At 47.9% G+C, this 12418-nt stretch overlaps 1 pseudogene; it reads left to right on the top strand.

Moving 5' to 3' along the window:
• Positions 1–6778: 6778 nt before the first annotated feature.
• Positions 6779–8489, top strand: LOC104848611 (annotated as a pseudogene).
• The last annotated feature ends 3929 nt before the right edge of the window (positions 8490–12418 follow it).

Here is a 12418-nt window from a genome sequence, read left to right as displayed (position 1 = left end):
ATCAACACAAAGGTCTCTCCTTTTGGAAGAAAGAACATGAGACCACATTGAAGACATCCCTCCAAATAATTGATCAGAGCTCCTCCAAAGTATCAGAGACACGAAAGACAAGGAAACTGAGGAATGGATGCAGTTTAGAGAACGACGAGACCAGAAACGAAATGCAGTATGGGATCCTCGAGTAGAGCCCGGAAGACAGGAAGGTGCGCTGGAGTAATTGGTGGGATTCTGGAGTGGTTTGTAACTCAGCTCCTGGTCCCACACCCTCGCCAGTCTTCTGAGTTTGGTCTTACACTGGGAATAGGCAAGGTGGTAATGTGGGGAAAGGGCAGAGGGGCATCTGCTTGATATCTGTGAATTTCTCCTAAATTAAAATTATTTTAAAACAAAAAGCTAAATTGTATGGCATAAACTTTTTTTTTTTTGGTACCGCTACCAGGGATTGAACTCAGGCAGCAGAACCACTGGGCTAAATCCCCAGCCCAACATAAACATTTTCAATGGAGAGACATTTTCAAAAGAAATACCATCACAAGTACTAAATGATCTTGCTTCCATGAAACCTAGACACACACATCACAGAAATGAAGAGAAAGCATTAGTTTTTTCAAAATTAAATTCATAATCCTGAAGTGACTGTGTTTCTGGATAGCATCCGAGAAGGTAAGTGAGGCTTAATGATGTCCTAGGGTGAAGCTGTAGTCATTACCTCCATTTCCCTCCCGTTTCTCTCTCCTATGACCAGGAAGAAAATGGACTGTGTTGGTGCCGTCCCCTTCTACTCTCCAGCTGCAGCTCTCTGAGAAAGGTGATCTCCACGGACTCAGCTACCCGGCCTGTAGTATTCTGTCATGGCAGCCTGAGTAATCTGATCTGTCCAACTACCAGTTTTCTGCAGATGCCATCCATACCAGATTACTACAAACTCAAGGACTAAAGAGGCCGGAAGTTGGCCTCACCCCCATGGGCCTGGCTTCCATCAGCAAAGCCAGCAGCACTGGCTCTCTGGCCCTCCTTCCTTCAGCGCATCTCTTTTCCCTGCCAAGGCTGGGTATGTTCTGCCCTTTGAAGGACCCTGTGACTAGCTGCGCCCACCCTGACAGTTCTGAACAACTTCCCAGGTCGAGGGTGACATCCTTATCCTCACACAACATCCTCTCAGGCTCCCAGGACTTGGGTGAGTCCATCTTTGAGGGCCACTGTCTGCCCACCATAATTGATTCCTGCTGACACAAGAGGGCTACCTGGGATTTCAGCTCGAGAGACTGTTACAAAAATAAGCCGTTTAGGTCAAAAAGAGTCACTAGGAACTGAAACATAAGGTCCCCAGCCCCCGAGTGCAGAACAGCAAGCTAGAAACATCCAAATGAGGCTGGAGGAAGGAAGAGCTGCCTTCTTGCTGGTTCACATACCCACAGGCATGGACTGAACTGTCGGTGAGGAGAGAAGAACGGAAGAAGGTGGAAGTCAGGCAACACCACCTTTGCCCTTTGAAATAAGCTTCCAAGGTGGAGACATAAGGCCTGTGCTTTCACGCTATAGACCAGAGGTTCTAGTCACCTTCCCTTCACTGGGACAAAAAGCCCTGTCCCCAAAACCTAAAGCAGAAGAGGTTTCTTTGCCCTACAGTTTCAGAGGGTTCAGCCCATGGCTACTGACACCAAGGCAGAAACACATGGTGAAAGGGCCTGGGGAAGGAAAGCTCCTCACCTCATGGCAGCCAGGAAGCAGAGAGAGAAGGGAGGGGTCAGGACAAGAAGGCACTCACCCCATGACCCCTTGTAACCAGCCCCACCTGCTAACAGCCCATTTAGCCGTGAACTGGGTTAATCTACTGATGAATGTGGCAGCCCTATGTTGCAATCACCTTCAAAAGGCGCATCTGTGAACACAGACAAGGGGGTGTTGAGATCTAAGCCATGTCAAAGTGTATGCAGCTGAACGATGCGCTCACGGAGAAAATTAAAGACAAACTTACAAATCGGTTTAGCGACTTCTCATCAGAAAGATTACTTCAAAGGGCCAGGGATTTAGTTCAGCCGCACCACACCTGCCTCGCAAGTGCAAGGATCTGAGTTCAATCCCCGGTACCAGAAAAAAACTAATAATAATAATCAACACTTCAATTAAATTTTTTCTGAAAGTTTATGTCCACTCCCTTCCCTTCTGTGAGGCCAGAAGTCCCCAGGAAAGAGAGAGGGTTCTGAAAAAGTTGTTATTAAGATGTTAAAGGAATGAGGATGGTGCTTATTTCACGTCTCCTTCAGGACTTTCATTTCTCACTGGCTGGACAGATATAATCAATGTGGGTTTAAACAGGGAAAATGTATTACAGTAAAGGACATTGCCATGACTCTCCCTCCAAATCTTCCCCATCATTTCAAACACATTCACCCCGTGGTTCACCCCACTTTCCGTGGCAGCTCTGGAGTCTTCATTCCTGAGCGTCTTTATTTGTATTGTCCTGGATGCTCAGTGTCCCAGATCCACCAAAACTTTGAGGAGGACCTGGAGATTGCACAGGGCCAGATCCAGAGAATCAGGTGGACGAAGCCACAGCGCCATGTTTTTTGCAGGCCGCTTTCCATCGGGTGGTGCTTGGTGGCGGCAGTTGCCATATTTTTGATTATGCTTCAAAAAGACATTCAGGAAAGAGGGCTCCAGTGCTGCTGCAGAAAGTGGGGAGGACCATGGGAAGAGTGAGTTTGAAGGCAGAAGGGAGTATTTTGTAGATTAATGGCAAAGAGTCTTTTACTGGGATGATTTTTCTTTTAATTTCAATATTCACCCTATTTTTTATCTCCTCATTTAGAGCTTACAAACATCCGTGTTGAACCGTAGGATCCCTGAAGGCCCCAACTTGCCACCTATGTTTTAATTTTTAAGGAGCTAGAAGAAGAAGGTAGCTTATGACCAACAGGCACAGCTTAACCCCAACTGCGTATTTCCCCTCTGGTCCTGCCTTGCTCCTCATTCTTTGAAGCTGGCTACTGACCTCATCCTCTGCACCTTGCCCTGTGTTCCTCCCCAAGCAGGAGCTCACTGTCATCAGTATCATCAGATAATGCTTCCACACAAAATCAGAGTTGCACAATTAACCTGAGAGGATTTTTTTTTGAAGATGTAAACAATGTAAATATTTCATTAGTGAGCTTCCTGTCACTGGGACACAGCTCGTGACACTGACGACTTCCAAGAGGAGAGGGCTACTGTGGCTCACGGTTTCAGAGGCTTCAGGCCGTGGTCAGCTGGCTCCACGGCGGGAACATCAGGCGGAAGGACCTGGGGTGCAACAAAGGCACTTAGATCCGGTGGCCAGAAAGCAAAGTGGGGAACAGTGCCAGAGGGAAAGGGGCAGGGACTGGAAAGAGAACACAAGGCCACACCCCCATGACCACCCACGCACACTCAGAAGTGTGCTGTCCTGATTCTCTAGGCAGCTCCAAGGCGATTGAGTCGATGACAAGCATAACTGTCACACTTTCGTCTTACTGTGTTTGTCATTGATTTTAGCATTTTTTGTTTGTTTTCTGGGATTCCAAAAAAACTTTGCCTAACTTTATGCTCACATAGATGAAGCACCCTGAAAACACTGAGAAAAGTTCATCACAGAAACACCATTTTTCACTCTCAAAGGGTTTTGCAGCTACTGTGTGACCCCAGCCACATCATCACTGCTGCTTCCCACAGACCCTGAATGCGTGGCTGGAAGAGAGGGTGGCAGCAGAGGAGGGTGGAGGAGGAAGACAGATGTCTCATTAGGCCCGCCCTGTGCTGCTGCCACTCCTCGTGGAGAAACAACCCCATTCCGAGAGACACTCTTTGCCTCTAAGCCCAGAAAACCAACCGTCAGGCAGTGGCCAGAGCCCGCCCTCTTGGCCCTGCTCCAACCCTCTGCCGGTCCTGCTGTCCTACTGGTGCCCTTGTCACTGGGTGTGGGGCAGTTTCAGCCCATAGTGACAAGAAATTGCCGGGAGTAAAGTTTGACTTCTCCGAAGCATAATTCATACAAACATATTTGCTGCCCTGGCTCCTTCGAGCCCAAATATCATAATTTTTAAATTCTCTTAATGATAACTTTTCATTACTAATTCTGATAGAAAGTAAGTAAATAAATATACCGTGGCTTAGCCGTCTTGTCTCTTCATTTTTCCTTTTGTTCGACAGGAGCTTGGTGGCTTTTCTCTCACCTTAGCCACGATAAGTGTTCACTGCAAGGCATAATTCCCACCTACACGTTCCAGGGGTACCAGCATCAGCCTCCTCCAGGGACAAAGGGCTTTTTGCCACTTACAAAAAATAGCTCTATTCAATAGATTGCTCACTTAGGGCACTGAGTTAAATAGGTGCCCCGGGGAGCAACTTAGAGTTATTTCATTCCCACGAGGACCAGGTTGGAGTCTCACAGGCATTGAAAAGTGACTGCTAACTCACACAGACCATATCACAAACAGGTTTTCCACCAGCTCGGTGGTCCGAGACACCAGCTCGTTTCCATTCACACAGACCACCTGCCCCTGCTACAGCGTCCAGTTCAGAATCTACATTCTATCCTCTGTAAGAAAGTGTTGAAGGTTTATGTAGGATCAAAGGATGCTGTCCGATCCTGCGAATGTCTTTGTATGCATCTTCTGTTTGAGTGACACACACACCCCAAAGATACCCTTCGTGTACCCTCAGCAGCGGCATCTGTCACACACCTGCTCTGATGCCGTGTGGGTCCCTTGTATGAGGCTAGGTCCCCTCTGTCCCTCTTACTCTGAAGTCTGGCACACAGGAAGGAGCACTGGCAAAGGTTCTCTGAAGAAACAGAAGCAACAGGAGACAGAGACGGAGAGACATCTTGGAAAAATGATTCATACAACTGTGGCAGTAGCAAGTCAAAAATCTACAGACCAGGCTAGCAGGTGAGATAATTAAAATTAGAGAAGAGCAAATGTTGTAATTTGACTCTGAATTCTGCAGAGCAACAAGCTGGAACCTCAGCTGGCCTAGAGGATTTTTTTCCTCCTCCAGAAAACCCATCTTTTCTCTTGATGCTTTCAACTGATTGGACCAGGCCTGCCCACTGCATGGAGATAAATGTTGGTCACATCTGAATGAAATCCCCACAGCCATGACTGCACTTGTGTTTGTCCAAACAGCTGGGCACCAGAGCCCAGCCAAGGCAATATAAATTCAGCATCACAGGAGGAAGATGCAGGCTGGAATTAGATGACACCTCGACCACCTTCTGCTCTGAAACCTTCCCAGGGCCTCAGTTTTCTCAGCTGTACCATGGTTCCCTGGACTGATCAAATGCTAATGAATTTGCCTTCTGTGTACTTCAGGGTTGAATGGTGTGCACAGTTTGGTTCACAAAGTCTACTTTGCTCTTGCTGACCTGCCACCAACAATGTAGGAAAACACACAAAAGCCATTCTTTGAACAATTTGCGTTTAATTCAGGTCATTTCCAGACACATCCACGCAGGACCGCAGTGGATTTGGGGAAGGCCGGGCTGGAGACCAGCGTGGTGAGCGTTGTGTTAGACCGTCGGAGGCTTGCGCGGCTGTGGCGGGCGGGCCTGCCCGTGGCCCCTGGCTGCAGAGCACGGTGGGCACAGCTCCCCCATCCTCTCCCGCAACACTGCTCTGCCTCTTGGCCTTCATGACCTCAATTCCCTTCCCAGGTGATAGGACAAAGTAAATTCGCTGTTCCTTCCACTTTCATATTGGAATCTATTAGGATTCATGTCTGCTTCCTGCATCGTTTGTATTCATCAGGAAGCACTGACATTGCATTAAGTTAAATGTTTTAAGCTCTTGAGCTTATTGAGGCAGAAAGGTGACCTGAGACTTGGGTGGGAAAGACCCCGCTTTGCAGGCTGTACTCCCTGTTTCTGTTGGTTCCCAGGATGAAATCAGCTCAGAGTTGTATTTCTATATTATCTCTTCAAACTTCCTCATCTCAGGAGATCTTGTGACTAAATCTTCCTTTAGCCAATTTGCTAGCAGCTATTTTTCTCTGACAGGATCTCAGGTGATATTTATTAGGCCTGTTCTTGCACAATTTAATACACCTCAGGGAATACTGCATTTTGGGGGATTCATGCTCTGTATTTTTGTGCATCTTCACACCTCTTTTTACAGCTTGGGCTTTGCTCTCAAACTACAAGGTGAATTAAAGGATAACATTAAAAATAAGACTATCAGGGCAAAACTCAACTATGACTTATACATAATAAAAGGAACAATAGATGTTTGTAAAGTGGGTAAATACAGATAGTCCCTGCTCAGAGATCCAGTTCCACTCTGCTGCAAGGTCGTGAAATGAGGAATTGTATCCAGTGTGTACACTCAATGAGGAAGCGTCTCCAGTGTGCACGCTCTGTGAGGAACTGTATTGTGTGTACACTGTAACATTCAGAACAAAGACGTGATCAAAGGAAATTCCAACTTGGTGACTTTGCTTTGATTTGCATAACTCTTGCATGTAGTACTGTAATGTAGAACAGAATATAAAACGATAGCACTGTACAGTACACCTGCAGTTCTGTATAAACAAGGTATACTGTGCAAAACAAGAACTTTACCAAAAAAAAAAAAAAGACAGTCTTAGTCCAAGCAGTTGTGAACCGGCAAGGTCACTAACCGAGGGCCGTCTGTGACTCAATGAAGAGTGGTGTAGAAAAATAGCCAAGGACTGGGAAGGACTGGGAAGCTTCTTGTTCTTCAAGTTGTCATAGGATCTTAAATGTCTAAGGTATGGCTAACATACAGGAAAGACAGAAGTGCAGTCCCAGGATGGCGGCCATCAGGAAGAAAGCAGTTGCGGAAGATGTTAATGTTATTTTCGAAGATCAACAAAAGATAAACCAATTTGCACTGAATACAAGTAGAATCACAGAGCCAAAGGAATAAACAGAAGTAAAAAACAACTCCAGAATTTAGAAGGTGCTTGTGATGACATCATGCTTGCACATGAGGACAGCTTAATGATACCTCATCAAACGGTGACGTTTTCATTAGCCATTCTCAACCAACACAAGAAATGTCAGAAGCAAAGAAAAATTTACAAGAAGAAGCCGATGCCTTAGAATCCAGAGCAGAATCAAATCAGCAGATTTGAGAGTCCGGCTATATGCAAAATATAGCAGCAATGTAAAACTGATGAAAGTTAAACATTTTATAATAACTTTTTTCATGTTTAATAAACTTGACTATTGTTTAAAATGATAACTGTCTTCAAATGGTCAGGGAAAGGAAAACTTTCTGTTTTGTTTTGTTTTTAATTTTCACTTATTTAGTAGAAACTTGCCTATTTTCACGTCCTGCTTCTTTATTTTATATTTTTAAAAGAAGACAGTATTTATCTATGTGCTTTGCATAATGATTATATCAATTCTATGGGCGTTATGTCATGTTATTAAAATCAGGTAAGCAAAAAAAAGGAAACAGAAGACAAGAAAGAGCATCACGGTGTTGAGCACCTCCTGCTTCTCTCGAACATCCAGCACGCACCCCGCGGGTATTGCGGGTCCTCCCCACATGCCAGGCAGCCTGCTAGCCCCTGAGAAGAATAGTGCTGACAACCAGGAAGGGCTTCGTACCTTCTCAACAGTCTCCCCAAAGCCCTACACCAGGGACCGGAGACGAGATGATGCATTTACCGCAAGCTGCAGCTTGCAGGGAGTTGCATTTCCTGAAGCAGGGCTGTGCGTTTGACATCTGACAATGCCCTGTGTGTACTTCAGTCGCTGGGCCATGGTTTCTTCATGTGAAAGAGAGAAACTGAACCCCACGGAGCCGGCCCTGGGCCCAGGTAAGATACCTGAGCCCTTCTGACCATCGCAGAGCCCGAAAGGGACTGACCGGGTGGCACCATCTGCAGTGCCCCGGCGGGATGCACACTGAGCCCAGGAACCACTCAGAGTGAGGTGTCCCCGTCCCCTGCTTGCTGGGCAGGGTCACGCTGTCCTCCACACGCGCAGCCCCGGGAGGCTGGACCTTGCGTCTGCGGCATTCTGTGTGTGGTTGTTCACTCCCCAAAACACCCACTTCTCACTGAGTTTCTCCTCTTTTTGTTCTCACTCTATGTCTACTGGTACTAAAAACGCATTTTATGAACAAAAACTAGTGCCAAAAAGAGAAGAAATTCAAACCAGTCAATTGAAACAGGTTCTGAGCACATGAATAAAAGCTTCCATAGGAAATGTGGTGGGAATTGTTGATAAACACAGGATGGGGACTTCTATGATTTAAATTACCTGTGTTCCTTAGAATCACAGGAGTCCTGGGGACACCAAGATGGAGAGTGGCTCGGTCCCAACCTCCTGGACAGGCCCCAGTCCCCAGCTATACCTGGTTTAGCCAGCTCGGGTCATCTTGTAAACCTTCCGGTCTTTTGCATGCCGGCAGAAGGCCCACTTTGTAATTGTGACCGTCTGGCTGGTCAGCATCTCCTTTCCAGTGATGATGTTCGTGATGAATATCCATGAAAACACCTAGCACTCTGCCTTCATTCTCTATCGCTAATTCTTGGTTTCCATTTGAAAATCAGTCACTCATCACTGGTGTTAATCACAACATTAAATGAACCACATCTTCCCAATCCTCCTTTCGGGAAAATAAAACGGTGTGAAAATGCATTCATACTCTGCACTGCACCGCACTTCTTTTCTTTTTCTGGTTTTAATCTGGCTGAGCTATAAGGAGATGCCAAAAGAGTACAGGTTCTACCTGCCAAAAGTAAAGTCCCATGTAAAGCCCAGCTTAAGTTTTATTTGCTACAATTCATTTACATTTTTCTTAGTCTGTGATCATTTTTCATTTTTTCTGTCACCTATGCAGCCTCTGCATAGAACCACGGCCATAGCTGTGCTGCTGTTGATGAGCACACCAGCTTCTCCAAGGATTGGCACTAATACACTTGCACAAATCCAAGTTTCCTGAGCTCCTTTCCCCATCATCAGCAAGATCAAACAAGTGAAAAAAAAAATAACACTGCTAATCGGTGAAATGAGATCAACTCCCCAAGTAGCACATTGTGCGGCACAAAGAATCATTTACACATTGAGGAGAGTATTTATGCTCTGTGCCTTCTGCCCCAGAAGGATTTCAGGCGGTTTCAGTAACTTCCATAGGGCATTCAGCTTGTTCAGAGGGAACTCTGAAGAGAAACTTTACAGAAGTCTGGGGCAGAGACTAGGACAAATTATACAGACAGCATTTAGTGCCAGGAGAGCAGCACCTCTCCCAGTCAGAGGGACACCCTGTCTGGCAGGAACCAAGGCATTCAGGAAATGCTTTGGCTTCCTCCTAATTCCGTAATCAGTTTTAATGAGGTAATCTTTCTGACATTGGGGATTTCTTCTGTTCTGACCCAAAACGGTTCCGTTCTCATTCCACAGAGTGGAGCTGGGGCCGTTGCTGGCCAGGGCTCTGCTCCTCCCTCCCGGTGGAGTCATGGGAAACACTCCCTCCCGGCTTGGTCCCTGCCTGCAGGCGAGTGCGGCACAAGCTCCAGATCCAGCCCTGGGTCCCTCTTGGGCAGCCAGAGCCAGCACCAAGGGAGACAATGGTCCTGATTCTCCCTTTGTATTCCCATGAGAAATGGGACGCTTTTTTCCCGTCCTGTCTTCCTCTCTCCTTGCAATTCAGTTCGTGCATTTCTGCCTTACACTCACTAGCAAAGACAAGACAATTCAGAAGAAGCTCTTCAATCCTTAGAAAATCCAAACATGTACTGCCTGGGATTGCTTCCGTGTCTCCCTCCAACACAACATTTACATTATTCCTGGCCAGAGCTATGGATTTAGCTCAGTGGTTCTTCTGCCTGCCTCAGAAGACCCAGGTCCTGAGTTCGATCCCTGGTACCAAAAAAATAAATAAATAAAATAATAATAATAATAATAATAATAATAATATATCACAGAATTATTACCAAAAAAAGTACATTATTCCTGGCCAAATAGCACAAATAATGTTCTTGAAGCTTCACTTTCACAGCATTCCCAAGTCTGTGCTTGAAAAGTCACCCTGGGAAACTCAGTCCCATTTTTTGACCCTATTTTTGCTTCTTCTGCATGCCTGTCTCTCCCTCTTCAGGTTCTGAAAAGTGCTATCCTTCTAAATCATCACACCGGGACTGGTACCTCACCAGGGTGGAGATTTATAGGAGACAGCACAGGCTTTTCTCCCTGCGCCAGCTCTCTTAGGCACGCGTGCTTTGGAGACAAAGGCTCTGTCCTCAGTTGCCTGACTGTTGCGGAGACACAGGTGAGGCCCGTTCAGTCGCTGCACAAAGGAAGGAATCACACATGGGAGTGGCACTAAAGTAGAAATTGACCCAGACTGGAAGGTGACAGGAAAGTATAAAATATCAGCAATCTAAAAGCGTGTGATCTAACAGGAGGGAATAAAACGGTTCCACGGGAATTCCAGGGTACAGTCACACATGGGTCAGTGGAGACGTGAGTGAGGAGGGCTGTGTCCGTGGCAGCCCCTAGATTTCTATGCACTGCTCAGGTGATCTCAGGAAAAATCTTACCGGACCCTCTCCGGGAGGGGCCACCCTGCCCAATGAGAGAGGGGGAGACTGAGCTAAGGTCGCTAAGCTTACCTCTGCGAGCTTGTGCGGCAAGTAAACAGCAAAGTCAGACAGAAGCCTGGTTCTCAGGTCTGCCTTTGACTGTTTGTCCTGCAGGTGATCATGGACTTGGGCTGACAATGAAATGCATTCAGAGTCACAGCATGTCGGGGCCGTGAAGGGCTCCTGCAAAGCCCGACTCCAACGGTGCTCAGTGCAGCTAGAAAACGGGAGAATCTTACAGGTGAGGAAACTGAGCACAGGAAGAAGAGAAAAGCCCCCAGAACACACCTGAGCCTGGCCGTGGTCTCTAAACCACGGGGAGAGAAGGACCTTCAACCGGGTCACAAAAGGGCCATACACAGGACACGGAATGCACAGCAGTTTGTCTGGGAAGGAAGATCCCACAAGTCACCGCCGAGTCCCTGGGTGAGTGTGGGCGCCACCTGTGACAGGAAGGGACAGCTCTGCAGAGGAGCCAGCTTTGGAGGAGGGCTTGGCAGGGAGGAAGAGCCCAGCAGGCAGCTTGGCGTTAACAGGGAACTTCTGGCAGAAGGATGGACGGGGCCAGTGTCCAGATGCAGGCTGAGCTGGCCAAGGTGGTGCATGCCTGTCATCCCAGCACTCTGGGAGGCTGAGGCAGGAGTATCCTGGGTGACTTAGCAAGACCCTGTCTCAAAATTTTTTAAAAAATGAAAAAGAGGCTTAAAGCCCCCAGCATTGCAAAAGAAAAAAAGAAGGAAGACAGGGAGGGAGGAAAGAAGCGGGGAGGGAGGACAGACTGGCCTGTCTACACTGCGGAGGACTCAGAGCAGTGCAGAAGAGAATGGACAGACCTAGACCTGCCCAGGCTCCAGCTGCCAAGGTCGCCGAGGCTTGAGGCCTGAATTCAAGTCCTGCACTTGCAGCTGCTGAGTGGAGGAGCGCCTGCTCTGCTCTGCTGCCTGAGGTCGGGGTGGGGCAGCACTGCAGCTGACCGCTCCTTACCCCTAGGTGGGTCTCACAGCAGCAGCGCACCACCCTCGGTGCTTCCTGCTGCTGCTCCTCCTCCGGGCTGGGCAGAGATGACAGGCGGGGGCTGTCGGGCTCCCTCGCTGGTCCAGCTGTCCCCACCTGGCCTGACCATAAGAGCAGACAAGTCCCCTCCCCACAGGCTAGGAAGCAGCACACACAGGCCCCTCGCAGGCGTGACTTCAGGATGCTCCCTTCCTCCTGGGCTAAGAGGTACAGGTGGGCCCTTGCTGAGTCCTGGGGCTGCACTAAGCACACAGAAGTTGAGTCGCTAATCAAAAGTCCTCATGAGCTCCAAGTTTATGTGTGTCCACATATTTGCTGCTTTTTTTGAAACAGAGTCTCACTCCATAGCCCAGGCTGGCCTTGAATTTGCAGTGATCCTCCTGCCTCAGCCTCTCAAGTGCCCTCCTCCCACAGCCTGTGTCAACATACTTAACCCTTAACCGTACTACAAAGAAAACACCATATTGGGATGGTTACTACTTTTCCCCAAGGAGATTGGGCAGGTGAGTAACTAGCTGCGGGTCCCATAGCTACCCAGCGCCTGTACCACTGCTTAGGCTGAGGCAGGCTGGGCCCAGAGCCCCCACAGGGAGAGGGAGGGTAGGTGGTCCCGAAATCCCCGCAGCTGAATTGAACCAGGGCCGTGGCTATATCCCAAGCAAGGTCTGGCTAGGTCTAAAATGCATCTCACCCTTAACCCCTGCCACCTGCACTCAGAGTCCAGTCCGCTCCTGCATTTCACGTGTCTGTAAACAACGAACATCCTCAACTCAAGAGCTCCAAGCTCCCACATTGGCCAGCAGCCCTTCTCCACTCAGACCCTCTCCTGATA

Source organism: Fukomys damarensis, unplaced genomic scaffold (assembly GCF_012274545.1).
Source record: "Fukomys damarensis isolate Sample0158 unplaced genomic scaffold, DMR_v1.0_HiC HiC_scaffold_6, whole genome shotgun sequence".
Lineage (NCBI taxonomy): Eukaryota > Metazoa > Chordata > Mammalia > Rodentia > Bathyergidae > Fukomys > Fukomys damarensis.
The sequence above is the reverse complement of the archived record's forward strand: the minus strand, read 5'-3'. Positions and strand labels throughout refer to the sequence as shown.